Source organism: Anomaloglossus baeobatrachus, chromosome 1 (genome assembly GCF_048569485.1).
Source record: "Anomaloglossus baeobatrachus isolate aAnoBae1 chromosome 1, aAnoBae1.hap1, whole genome shotgun sequence".
In the NCBI taxonomy this organism is placed as follows: domain Eukaryota; kingdom Metazoa; phylum Chordata; class Amphibia; order Anura; family Aromobatidae; genus Anomaloglossus; species Anomaloglossus baeobatrachus.
Genome location: NC_134353.1, coordinates 935763902 through 935776433, shown reverse-complemented (window position 1 = coordinate 935776433; position 12532 = coordinate 935763902). Strand labels below are relative to the sequence as shown.

At 46.1% G+C, this 12532-nt stretch overlaps 1 protein-coding gene across 2 annotated transcripts in view; it reads right to left on the bottom strand.

The window, feature by feature from the left end:
• LOC142256551 (class I histocompatibility antigen, F10 alpha chain-like) overlaps positions 1-12532 on the bottom strand; it is a 154532-nt gene that overhangs the window by 88149 nt on the left and 53851 nt on the right. The gene's annotated exons all lie outside the window — the stretch shown is intronic.

Here is a 12532-nt window from a genome sequence, read left to right as displayed (position 1 = left end):
CTCCAGCAAACAGCCTCCCTCCAGAGCAGCTGGGCTATAAAGGGTCATCTTCAGAGCCCACAGACCCTAGTGCCAAAGGACTTTAACCCCTATCAAAAATAAAAGAAGTATTAAGAATAATGGAGGCCCCTGTGTCCCCGGGGGTCCTAGAAGCTCGTCACACCGAGCAGCAGCAAGCAAAGCAAACAGGACTGCACGCTGTGTTTACCTGTCACACAGAGCTCCGTGGACAGGCCCACCGTCTGAGATACTGTGAGTGAGGAGGGAGCTGAGAGCCCCTGGAGACATTCGGCTGTGAGAGCAGGTCAGGAGATAAACAGGGGGCTGTGAAGGGGGCAGATACATCCCTGCAGGTCTCATCTTAAATGGCTGCTGCACAAGGCCTGTAATCTGCAACAGTAAGATAAGCCTGAAGTGCATCACAGCTCAACTTGATTAACCCCTACTTCACCACTTCACCAGCACTGACAGTATAGAAGAGGGTGAAAAACAAAAAGAAGTGGGATCAGTCATCTGGCCTGCCTCCTGCCCTTCTGACTGGTCTTTTTCAAGTAACATCTATACACTCTCATACACAGCGTGGAAATAATTGTGAAACAGCCAAGTTTACCACACAGATGTAATTAAGCTTATGTTATTGTGACGTCACCACAGTCTCTAAAGAAGCTCCATATTTACAGTTCTTACTATGGATAAATTTGTGGGTAAGAGCAATGCCACACAACCAAGTAAAGGAATTAGACCGCAAAGACGAAACCAAAATGCACCCCCATCACCAGGGGCTTCCCCTGAGGCAACTACAGACCCACCCCAGGCCACTGCTAAGGCCATCACGGATCTCTTGATGCCGGTGATTGATGGGCGGCTGGCAGCCTTCCAGTCTTCATTAGACGTTATAGTCACCCAAGTTAATGCCCAGGGTTCAAGGCTAACAGATGTGGAGCAGAGGGTCTCTGACATGGAGGACTCTGTAAAGGAAATTTCAGAGATGCTGGAGAGCAGGAATAAGGGCATTGCTGTATTGCTGGACAAGGTAGATGATCTTGAGAACAGGTCCAGATGCAATAATTTAAGGTTGGTGGGCGTCCCTGAATCGGTTCGGCAAGCTGATCTACTGAAACTCACTTCAGAATGGCTACCAGGAGCTTTGAAATTGGATCTAAAGTCGGGGCCAATTTCTATTGAAAGGGCCCACAGAGTGGGCCCACCTCGAAATGATGGAGAGGTCAGACCCAGACAAGTAATTTTTAAGGTCCTGGACTTCCAAGACAAGATCAGATTGCTGACAGCATTTAGAAAAAAATCGCTCACTTACCTACAATAACTCTAAACTGCTTTTGTTCCAAGATTACTCAGCAGCCTTGACAACAAGACGCAAAGCCTTCAATCCAGTATGCAAACTATTGGCGGAAAAAAATATTCGCTTCAGTCTACTGTATCCTGCTGTTCTACGCTTCACTACAGGGGGAAAGAATTGGACTTTTGAAGATCCTAAGTTGGCTTTAAATTACCTTCTTCAGGAAAATGGAGCTTCGCCAGCAGTCAACACAGACACTTAAATCGGAGACGTCACTGTGCTACAGTTCTGATGTTCATTCTGTTTTTCCTTTTTTTTTTCAGTGTCAGGACTGCCAGAGAGGCAGGTGACATTGCCATTAGATTAAGGTTTTTGTTTAGATGGGAAGGGGTTAGGGGGCTCTACGTGTGTACCTTTAGTTTAGCTCTCATATGGGTTGTCGCGTTTACTCGCTGGGATGGACGAGGGAACCCAAATAGGTTGTTTATAATTTTACAATTAATTCCTACTTCTGGAATAGGATAAATGACTAACACAGAGAGCACAAATGTGTCCACGATTAAATCGCTGTATTGGTGCTCCTGGAATGTTAACGGGTTAAACTCTCCTATTAAGAGGAAAAAAGTTTTAAATTATCTACATCGTTTAAATTGTCATATTGTCTTCTTACAGGAAACACACTGGATGAAGGGCAATCACCCATTTCTTCACAGCAGAAAATATGCCGTATGCGCAAAAGCGTCATTTACGAGAAAACAAAGAGGGGTAGCTATATTGATCAATAAGCATATTAGCCATGAAGTTCTGGAGGTTTCAAAGGACCCTATGGGGAGATTATTATTGGTGAAAGTGAAGATAGAGGGCACTATCTACAACTTAGCAAACATATATGCACCAAATATTCCTGATCCACAGTTCAGAGCCAGATTGATCGAAAGTATCACAGGTTGGGATATGACTAATTTAATTGTAGGCGGAGATTTCAATGAGGCTCATGATGGAATTTTAGACAGGTCAAGTCCCCAGCCATCTCCTCTATTGGCGCTCCATAGTGGTTTGCAATATCTCGTCAATCAATTGGGATTAATAGACACATGGCGCATGCAGCACCCAATAGATAAAGACTATACATTTTATTCCCATGTCCATGACTTACATACACGGATTGACTATTGGCTACTAAGCCCAGCACTGACGCCACATTTACTTTCCTCCAACATCCTAGACATCTGTATTTCGGATCATGCACCGGTTACTTTTAATTTGTTATTATCTACCACAATACTATGGGAAAGAAGGTGGAGGTTTCCTTCATATTTATATCAATCTGAGGATTTCAAAGCTTCTTTACAAAACTACTGGAGCTTTTATGAGAATGATAATCACGAGCATAGTGGGGACGCTGGTTTGTATTGGGCTGCCTCCAAGGCAGTAGTAAGAGGTCAGATAATATCATATGTCAGCCATAAGAGAAAAAAGCTCCTGGAACAAACTATATCAGCACAAAAACTCACGCAGGCATATAAAGATTTTAAAAATAACAACACGGATACGACAAAACAACATTTCTTAGAGGCCAAGGAGGCGGCGGACACCTTGGCCCATGAGATGGCACTTAGTAACCTGGACTACCAGAAACATAAATACTTTAAATGGGGCAACAAACCTGGGAAATTACTAGCTTCTTTAACCAAACCCTTTAGAACCACCACTAGAATCCACAAAATTAAAAAGAAAGATGGTACCATGGTAACAAAAGATGAGGAAATAGTGGAGGAGTTCAGGGCATTCTTTGGCTCGCTGTATGAGGCGGAACCGAGGGAGGTTGACGGGGAAGCTGATTTTATCCATGGTACCGTAGCGCCCATCTTGACAGAGGAACAAAGAGTAGTACTAAACGCCCCTATAAATATTTCAGAAATAGTAAAAACTATTGGCACTCTTAAACTAGCCAAAAGCCCAGTGCCCGACGGATTTAGTAACGAATATTATAAGATCTTGGGAGCCTCTATCGGTCCTCATCTATGTGCAGTGTATAATAAGATAGTCACAGATAGAATAATTCCCGACAGGTTCAATGAGGCAAACATTATAGTATTACCTAAGCCAGGAAAAGACCCACTACAGGTGGAGGGATACAGACCCATCTCATTACTCAACTCTGATTTTAAAATCTTTACTAAAATACTAGCTGGTAGATTACAACAAGTGATTCCAGATCTTATTCTGCCCTTCCAAACGGGATTCGTGCACGGGAAATCCATCACCTATAACATCAGGACGGCTATTGGGGCTATCTCTTATAGCAGGAAGCATAGATGTACCAAACATATAGTAGTTAGCCTTGATGCGGACAAGGCCTTTGACAAGGTCTCTTGGGCCTATTTACATAATCTTTTGGCATGTCGCCAGGTGGGATCCTGGTTTTGCGAAGCAGTCAAGATGATATACACAGAACCCAAATCCAGACTATCTATAAATAATACATTCTCTGAGCCATTTGAGGTACAGAGGGGAACGAGGCAGGGGTGTCCCTTGTCACCTTTATTGTTTAATTTGGCTCTGGACCCAATGTTGAGGACCCTACATAATTTAGCAATATTTCAGGGCATGAGAGTCGGTGGGACAACAATTAAACTTTTGGCTTTTGCCGATGATATTTTATTGTTTATTGCCAATCCCTCTCAAGCGATTCCAGAGATAATGAACACATTGAATAATTTTGGAAAGGCCTCAGGCTTCAGGGTAAATTACAAAAAAACTGAGGCATTGGCAATGTACAAATCGGGTAAAATTGATAACTTATTTCCCTTCCAGTGGTGTACCAGGTCCATTAAATATTTGGGGATTCAGCTCCCAGCAAACCCCTTGTTACTATATCAAATTAATTATAAGCCTCTTATAAATTCATTAATACATCTACTCCAATCTTGGAAACATCTGAAAATATCCTTTTCGGGCCGATGTCACTTAATTAAAATGGTAGCATTCCCCAAAATAATGTTCTTATTTCAGACTCTCCCGTTGCTTCTACGCAAATCAGATATTAAGCTACTAAATTCATCCTTTGGAAAATTCATTTGGGGGCACAAGGGGCGTACTAGGATCAGCTTAATCAAGCTTCAATTACCAAAAGGGGCAGGGGGCATAAATCTTCCAGATCTGGGCAGATATAATCTAGCAGCAAATTTGAGATATGTGGTGGACTGGGTGCGAGGAGTATCTCACTTTGCCAATGTACAATTGGAACAACAGCTATGTTCACAAGTCTCGTTAACAGCATTGCTGCATTTAGGGAACGAGGAAATACCGAGTGAGGTTAGGGATCATCCAACACTATGGCATACTATACAAACGTGGAGGAAGGTGAGGAAACTTGGTAAAATTAACACTTCAAGTTCCCCATTTCAACCCTTTATTGGAAATCCGAGATTCCTCCAGGGTCGCCCTCCGAGGATTTATGAAACATTGTTAATGCAGGGTTGTGCTTATGCTGCAGATCTAATGGAGCCTGATTGGTCGTTGCTTTCTTACGAGAAGGCGGCACACCGATTTCCAGCTTTTGTGGGTCAGCCTTTTCTTTTTCTTCAGGCGCGTAGCTTGGCACAAAAATATCTTGTTGACAAGCCAAAGGGAGATCTTGGAGGAAGTGTGGATAACTTTCTTAGGAGGGCAAGAAGCCAGGGTCCTCGACTAGTCAGGTTTATTCAATGTTGCGTACAGTTTGGACATGGGAGAGGAAAACAACAGGTCCAGCAAAATGGAAGGTAGACATGCCAGAGTTCGAGGTAAAGGATTTTTTACAAGCCACGCTGTTACAACGTAAATTTCTGTCGTCCAGTAGCTACACAGATATGGCCTTGATGATTCTACATAGAGCATATATTACTCCAAAAATTCAATCAAAAATGGACACAAATGCCTTATACTCTTGTTCTAAATGTGGCATAAGAGACACTGACCTGTTTCACCACTTATGGGACTGTGTTCAGATACAGGGAGTATGGAGAAGCGTTCATTCAGTCTTACAAAACACATACAATATTCAGTTTTCTCTGACACCACAGTGGGCGATTTTTAACATGTTGGAGGAGGTTCAACAAAGTCTTCCGAGAGGTACCAGGGCAATGTTAACTATTTGGGCCTCGGCCACTAGGAAAAATATCCTACATCTCTGGGTAAATCCTGAAGCACCCTCTCTAGCGTTTATCCAAACAAAACTAATGTTCATATTCAAAATGGACTGGCTGGATGCCGAATAAGAAGTTGACTAAGCGTTTCTTTGAAACATGGTTTTTATTTATACCTAACTTGGCTACAGTGCTTATGGATAGACTTAAATCTCAGTTTGGACAGACCTCTTGGTACCTTCTTGAACTGCTCAATGGACACATACCAATTACATAAGTTACCATTTTAAGTTGCTTCTGGTCGCACGCAGAGCGGGGGGAGGGGTGGGCGGGACTGTTTTGATTATAATGTCATCAATGAAATGCTCTTTGTATAAGAGCAGATTGTAAAAGAAATTCGGTTAAAATTCAATAAAAAGATGTTTAAAAAAAAAAAAAGAAAGTAATGATAAATGAACAATGGAGGGAGATGCAATTTAAGCTAGTACACAACGCAACATACGCCTTTAATATACCACATAGCAGCTCACCACAGTGCATTTCTTGGACCATTGCCCTAAATGTGGACTCCATAAAGCAAAACCGTTTCACTGCATATGGGAATGCCCACAGGTGAGGGGGGTATGGGAGGAAGCGGTGGCGTACATATTGAGGATTTGGAAAGTAGTTATACCAGTCACCCCTCAGGCCTGTTTGTTTCACTGTATAGAAGCCCCTACGGAAACTAACAGAGCAAGTGCTCACATTCCAGGTGTAATACACATAGTATTGCTTGTAGTCAAGAAATGCCTACTTAGGTATTGGCTGATAAGACAGACACCGAGAAATACAGAAATAGTTGATACCCTAATAACAATAATGATGTACGACAAACTGGATTCGGAGAAACATAAGGAGAAGTCCACTAAAAGATTCTTCAAAAAGTGGAGAACATTTATTGAGCAAAGCTTCACACAGAAATCACCCAGTTAATTAAAGCATTTGAACACACATCTTGGTATTGTGTGGAAGACATTGCAGGGACACTGAAGATGGGGAGCATCCAAAGGACCAACTGAATTGAACAAATAGGTTAGGTTGTTAAGTTAGGGTATGTGCGCACTAGGCGTTTTTTTCACGCTGCGTTTTTATGTGCGTTTTTGTCTCAAAAAACGCACCCGCGGCTAAAAACCGCGATAAAAATGCATGCGTTTTTACCGCGATTTGGTGCGTTTTTTGCTCACTGCGTTTTTAATCAGTGCACAATGCCATTAAAGATTGTTGATGAAAAAAAAAAAGGTCTGATGTCATTTCCTTCTTCAAAATGTTCATTGTATGCAGGAGAGCAGACAGCTGCAGAACTAGTGTATGCAGGAGAGCAGACAGCAGCTGCAGAACTACAAGGCTCAGCATCCTCCATCCAGGACTGAATGAAGGAGTTTTTTGCCCCCCAAAAAAATGACGTGGGCTTCGCCGTATTTTTGTATGCTAGCCAGGTACAGCAGGCAGGTACAGGCTGCCCCCAACCCCAGCTGCCTATTTGTACCCGGCTGGGAATCAAAAATATAGGGAAGCCCTTTTTTTTTAATTATTTCATGAATTTCATAAAATAATTTAATAAAAAAATGACGTGGGCTTCGCCCAATTTTTGAGTCCAGCCGGGTACAACTAGGCAGCTGGGGATTGGAATCCACAGTGCAGGGTGCCCATGCTTTCTGGGCACCCCCGCTGTGAATTGCAGTCCCGCAGCCACCCCAGAAAATGGCGCTTTCATAGAAGCGTCATCTTCTGGCGCTGTATCCAACTCTTCCAGCTGCCCTGATGCCGGGTGGCTCGCTGGGCAATAATGGAGTTAGGGCTAGCTGTATATTATCAGCTGGCCCTAAGCCCGAAACTCATGGTGTCACGCCAATATTAGACATGGCCACCATGAATTTCTAGTAATGATGAAAAAAAAACACAACACACAGAAAAATATTTTTATTAGAAATAAAACACAACACAATTAGTGACTCCATCTTTATTGAAATAAAGAACCCCCCTCCGCAGTAATCCTGGGTCAGGGTCCCGCGCCGTCCAATCCGGATCCAATATCATCTGATCGGTTTGCTGGAAGGCAGAGCGATCAGATGATGTGTCAGGTTCTAGGGGCTGAAGCACATTACACATCAGCTGATTGTATAAAAGCCGATTATACAATCAGCTGATGCATCGGTGCAAAAAAAAAATAAAAATAAATAAATAAATACTCACGTCTGTGCTGATTACCGGCAGCTCCTGGAGCGATCGGATGAGAGTCTGATCCTGTCCCATCGCTGCAGGAGCTGCCGGTAATCAGCTGATGAAGTCCCCTGACGGCAGGATCAGCTGATAGCCGGCCGGGCGCGAAAAAGCCGGCGACACCGCGAGAATTACGATCAGGTGACTGCATCAGGTGATCCACCGCCAGGTCCTGCAAGCTTCGTACGTGCCCCGGGGAGACTGCACACAGCCAGAGCGGCGGGACCGGGACAGGAGCGGGCATGGCACCGGGACCCTGCAGACAGGTGAGTATATATGACATTTTTTTTTTTTCTACTGTTCACTTTTGTTTTCGCCGCTGCCTCCACCTCCCGCCCAGACATGGCGCCGCACGGAGCTGACATGGCGCCGAGCGGGTTGTGGATGCAGCGGTGACGGTACCGGGAGGATTCATGCTTCTGTGTTTACCAACAGAAGGAATCCTCTTCCTGTACACGTCACTATACTGCCCACCCCTTGCGTTTATAGCTGCGTTTTTAGTCATAGAAACGCAGCTATATGCGTTTTTCATTGCGTTGTTGAACATCTCATTGAACTCATTGGGTGAAAAACGCAGTGAAAAACGCAGAAATAATTGACATGCTGCATTTTTGTGGTCACCACAAAAACGCAGCTACAAAAAACCGCTGTGTGCGGACAGCACTTCTGAAAACCCATAGACATTGCTGGGGAAGCAATGTCACTGCGTTTTCAGCACAAAAACGCCGCTAAAAACGCAGCAAAAACGCCTAGTGCGCACAAGGCCTTAGAGTAAATTATTGTTAAGATAATTCTATGGAGATGAAATTGTTGTGACAATGAAAAAGAAGATGATGTAACAGAAGCATTGTACGATCCGGAGAAATTTTATGGAATGTAACAACTTGTTCTCTTGTTGATGATATGTGCTTGCTGACATCAAATAAAATATGTTTTAAAAAAAAAAGGGTGCCACAAGCCACCTGGGAGACACCAAACATGTGAAAGAAGGTGCTCTGGTCAGATAAAACCAAAATCGAACTTTTTGGGCACAATGCCAAACGATATGTTTGGTGTAAAAGCAACACAGCTCATCACCCTGAAAATACCATCCCCTCTGTCAAACATGGTGGTGACAGCATCATGGTTTGGGCCTGCTTTTCTTCAGCACGGACAGGGAAGATGGTTAAAATGGATGGAGCCAAATACAGGACCATTCTTGAAGAAAACCTGTTGGAGTCTGCAAAAGACCTAAGACTGGGACGGAGATTTGTCTTCCAACCAGGGCTGTGGAGTCTGAGTCGGAGCTCATTTTGGTGGAGTCGGTATAAAATGCACCGACTCAGACTCCTAAAAAGGACATTTTTGTGTACTCACCGTAAAATGTCTTTCTTGGAGCCTTTCATTGGTGGACACAGACAGTGGGTTATATGGTGTCTCCAGGGGAGGCGTGACACTAGGTTTGAAAAAAAGTGTTAGCTCCTCCTCCCACAGCATATAACCCCAGCTAGGCGGGAACTAGCTCAGTTTGTTGTAAAAGCAATAGGAGAAGGACAACCAAAACCACAAGGGTGGGAGCTGTGTCCCCCAATGAAAGGCTCCAAGAAAGACATTTTACGTTGAGTACACAAAAATGTCCTTTCCTTTCTCGCCTTTTCATTGGGGGACACAGACCGTGGGACGTCCCAAAGCAGTCTCTGGGTGGGAACTGAACTATTAACAGTGTAGAACATCAGCCTAAGAGCTGACTAACAAGTGCAACTGCAGTGAACACATATCAACACTGTCAAAAAAACGAGCAGTGGCCACTTATAAATGGGCCACTGCCGCCTGAAGGACTTGTCTTCCAAGAGCAGCATCCGCGGATGCATGCGTATGCACTCTGTAGAATTTTGTAAATGTGTGCACACTGGAGCAGGTAGCGGCCTTGCAAAGTTGGGCCGCCGAAGCCTGATGGCGGATAGCCCAGGAGGCACCCACTGCTCGTGTAGAGTGGGCCTGCACAGATTGAGGAGGAACAACACCTCGTGTTTTGTAAGTTTCACACATGGCAGTCCTGATCCATCGAGAAATCTTGGATTTGGAAGCCCGGTCGCCCTTTTTGTGTCCTTCTGAGAGGACGAAAAGGGCATCGGACTTGCGCAACGGCGCTGTTCTGGAGATGTAGATCCGCAGAGCCCTGACAAGATCGAGAGTGTGAAGGGCTTTCTCAAAGGAGTGGACCGGGGCCGGGCAGAATGACGGCAACACAATGTCCTCGTTCAGGTGGAAAGAGGATACGACCTTCGGAAGGAAGGCGGGGGAAGGCCGAAGGACCACCTTATCATGATGGAATATCAGGTAAGGTGAGCGACAGGACAGAGCTGCCAGTTCGGACACTCGCCTGATAGAGGTAATAGCGACTAAAAAGGCAACTTTCCAAGACAGCCATTGAAGAGAGATTTCTCTCAAGAGTTTGAAAGGAGGAAGCTGAAGTGCTCCGAGAACCAAATTCAGATCCCAGGGATCTAAGGGGTGACGATAAGGGGGGAACAAATGCACCACCCCTTGAAGAAAGGTACGGACCTGAGGGCGAAAAGCCAGCTGCTTCTGGAAAAAAAATTGACAAGGCAGAAACTTGTCCTGTAAGGGTATTGAGAGCAAGACCCGAGTCCATACCGTCTTGCAAAAAGGCAAGAACATTAGGGATTGGAAAGGTCAGGGGCGACCGATTATGACGGTCACACCAGGACAGATAGGTCTTCCAGGTCCTGTGATAATGCTGGCGGAGGAAGGCTTGCGAGCATTAAGCATGGTATGAACTACCCTGGAAGAAGATGAGACTTGGCTAGAATCAAGGATTCAAGTACCACGCCGTCAAATGCAGCTGTGCTGTATTTTGGTGGAATATTGGACCTTGCGACAGAAGATCCGGGCGGTCGGGAAGACGCCAGGGAGTGTCCCGGAGAAGGTAGAGGAGCTCTGGAAACCAGGCTCTTCTGGGCCAGTCTGGGGCTACGAGGATCACCGGGATTCCCTCCGCTTTGATTTTCTTGATTACTCTCGGAATGAGAGGGAACGGAAGGAAAACGTATGGCAGGCGAAACTGCGATCACGGGAGGACTAGCGTGTCGGAGCCGAGCGCTAGCGGGTCTCTCGACCGGGATACGAAGGGATGTACTTTGGCGTTTAGCCGAGACGCCATGAGGTCCACAGCTGGGAGCCCCCAACAAAGAGTGATCTGATGGAACACCTCGTCGTGGAGGGACCATTCCCCTGCCGCTAGACCTTGCCTGCTGAGAAAGTCTGCGGCCCAGTTGTCTATCCCCGGAATATGGACAGCTGAAATAATGGGACTGTGCATCTCTGCCTAAAGAAGAATCCTGGAGACTTCTTTCATTGCTGCACTGCTGCGAGTTCCTCCCTGACGGTTGACGTAAGCCACAGCCGTGGCATTGTCTGACTGGAGCCGAACCGGGAGGCCCAGAAGCAAGGGTTGAAAGGTCTGAAGGGCCAGAAATATGGCCCTGATCTCCAAAATGTTGATATGAAGGGATCGCTCGGGGTGAGACCAGCGTCCGTGAGCAGTGTGGTGGAGAAACACCGCCCCCCGCCTAACAGGCTGGCATCTGTCATGACTACGTGTCAGTGGACAGGGCGGAAGGACTTCCCCTGAGATAGGGATGAGACCTGAGTCCACCAGACGAGGGAGCTGAGGGCAGTCCGAGATAAGCGGACTGACCGGTCTAGAGAGGCTGGATTCTTGTCCCAAGAGAACAGAAGATCCAATTGCAGAGGGCGCAAATGGAATTGGGCAAACGACACGGCTTCCATGACTGCTACCATCTTGCCTAACACTCTAATCCCACTCCGGAGGAATGGGTAACGGCGGGAGCAGAGGGATTGGGCGGCCCGGATCAGGGAAGACCTCTTGTCTTCTGGAAAAAAGACCCCGGGCCTGAACCCTGTCTATCAGCATACCTAAAAAGGTGATGCGCTGATGAGGAATGAGGGATGACTTGTTGAAGTTGAGAAGCCACCCTAGCCTTGAGAGCGTGTCTGGGCAAATTTGCACGCTTTCTGAGCAAACTTGATGAGAGCTCCCCTTGACAAGTAGGTCGTCCAAATAGGGAACGACCAGAACGCCTCTGGGGTGCAAAATGGACATGACGGCCGCCATGACCTTTGTGAACACCCGAGGCGCAGTAGCCAGTCCAAAGGGAAGGGCCCTGAATTAGAAATGACAGTATCCTACGGCAAAACGAAGGAACCGTTGATGCGATACACATATGGGAATGTGTAAATAAGCATCTTGAATGTCTATGGAAGCTAGGAATTCTCCCGGTTCCATAGCAGCTAGTACGGCTCGCAATGATTTCATTCGGAAGGTCCGAATCCGTACGGACCTGTTTAGCCTTTTGAGGTCCAGGATAGGACGGACAGAGCCATCTTTTTTGGGGACGACAAAGAGGTTTGAATAGAAACCTTTGCCGCGCTGTTCCAGGAGCACTGGAATGATAACGTTTGCTTTCTGTAAAGAGGCTATGGCCTGAAATAAGGCCTGGCTTTGCGTTGTGGACTTTGGAAGCCGAGAACGCAGAAACCTGTTGGCCGGTAGGGAATGGAAATCGATCTTGTAACCTGAGGTGACGATTTCTCGAACCCAAGCATCGTGAGTATGGTCTAGCCAGATATCCCGAAAAAGCAGAAGCCGCCCTCCAACAGGAGTCGGCTCTGAGGGGTACCCGGCGTCATGCTGAAGGGGCCTTCGCGGGGCGAGGTCCCTTGGGTTTAGATTGCCTGGAGTGGGAACCGGATCCCCGATCTGAGCGTTGCGACGACCCCTGTGATGGTTTTTGGGGGGCGGGCCGAAAGGACTGCCTGCGCC